This window comes from Triticum aestivum, unplaced genomic scaffold (genome assembly GCF_018294505.1).
Source record: "Triticum aestivum cultivar Chinese Spring unplaced genomic scaffold, IWGSC CS RefSeq v2.1 scaffold186343, whole genome shotgun sequence".
NCBI lineage: Eukaryota > Viridiplantae > Streptophyta > Magnoliopsida > Poales > Poaceae > Triticum > Triticum aestivum.
Genome location: NW_025257550.1, coordinates 1 through 1800, shown reverse-complemented (window position 1 = coordinate 1800; position 1800 = coordinate 1). Strand labels below are relative to the sequence as shown.

Below are 1800 nucleotides of genomic sequence, written 5' to 3'. Positions count from 1 at the left end.
TGTTAATATACAGGCTGCGTACATCGAGGTGTGCTTAGCTGATGAATGCTAATTGTCAATGAGTTCACAACGCCAGTGTAAAATACCTTACGCAAATGTAAGAATTCTCAGTGCAAGCAACACATCAGATTTATCAACAGTTTGCAGTGCGGGTGTAAAATACCTTATGTTAATGACAGAATTCTTGGTGCACATAAGACCACACCAACGTTTATAGAACACAGATGGGCTGTGGTTTTTCAGATATATGTGAAATCGTAATTGTCCAGCCATATTAGAAACTGCAAGATGGAGCAATCCCTGAAAGTAAAAAATAAATGCTTTTCATATGAATTCTGAAACACCCAAGCATGGTCACCAACTTTTCGGTGCTGGAACATCTGGCGTCCATTGGTAGCATGCTTCTTAAGGAAAAAAGAAAGATTCCTACAAGATCTTAGGAGAGAAGAGATTTTTAGGTAAACAAGAAGGGCATATACTGAGCTCCATCAGGAGGAGACCACCACAAACACTGCAACCTATAAACTCATCAGTTGGGAATAGAAGGATTGGATGCAAGTTCCTGTCAAAACCAAAACGAAATCCACGGATTAATGCTCATGTATCATATTGACTACCACAAGCATACGGATGGTGTGAAAATGCATTACCAGCAACCTAGAATTGGTATCATTCATCACAATGATCCTTTGAATAAATGTGTGAGAGCAAACACACCATCATCCGTATGGCTCCGTAGAATTAGAAGCTAGTAAGATCATGCACACCCAAATTCAAATTCACAACACTCTGCCTGCCAACATTTAACAAATAGAATTATGTTTAAAAATTAGGATTAACCACATACAGATAAAGTATATTATGTATTCCATGTTAAGAATTTCTAAAGCTATATTCAGATAAGGCATAAGAATAAAAATATTCACTGATTGACACTACTTCTCTAGCCGATAGACAGTTAGCCAAATATAGACCTCCCTGGAAGGAGCAAATCGACCACTATTAGGGGTAAAAGGGAAATTTTTGTTTTCGGTAGTTAAGCCAATACAAATCAATAGTAAGGGAAGAATGAGATTGACTAATTGATGACCGATACCAAGTAACTATCGTGGCTTACTGTATGAATTGGGCGGAAACACATCTTTACTATCAAAAGTTAGGTTTATGCTAGTTCAACAAAAACAGTTTAGAGAGACAGCCAGGAAGAGGGTCCAGTGTACGTGTACCTGGTTGCAATTGAAATAAATCTAACTCGAGACTGGTGGTAACCACGAATTTCTCCAAACTGCATGAAACAAGAAAATTAAATTAATCATATAACATGCTTTTTTATTTTTGAATTTCATTAGCGTACTGAATAATTAACATTGGTCATGCCAGTGAGCTGAACAGAGAATAACATGTTGTACATACAAGATAAGACATTAACACTAGGTAATTGACCAGAAGAAAGGATAGCGCCCTTAATTTAAAAGGTCGCTAATTTGTATTGCTTATTGACATATGTGCAATGGAAACAGATCATTTAGACATCTGCTCACAACCTGATGATTTTCCCTGTGAATAAATTCAGCCAAACAGATTAATCACATGCCTTAATCATATTACGAGCAATTGGTTTAATTATTGTTAAGTGGTACGTTAAATACACCAAGGGAAACTCCCAGTCACGGAGCTCGAATGGTAAGGACGCTGGCCATGTTTGAAGGATCAAAAACTAATTAACAAGGTATATTTTCTCATCCAGCTTATGGTAACAATATATTCTTCTGTGCCTAACCGTGAGTACAACATACTTGC

At 37.1% G+C, this 1800-nt stretch overlaps 1 long non-coding RNA gene across 1 annotated transcript; it reads right to left on the bottom strand.

The window, feature by feature from the left end:
- Positions 1-9: 9 nt before the first annotated feature.
- LOC123177639 (uncharacterized) lies at positions 10-1649 on the bottom strand. The gene is made up of 3 exons (XR_006489035.1): positions 1227-1649; positions 651-793; positions 10-562 (listed from the first exon to the last, which is right to left on the bottom strand). It is a non-coding gene; the product is annotated as an uncharacterized lncRNA (long non-coding RNA).
- Positions 1650-1800: the final 151 nt, after the last annotated feature.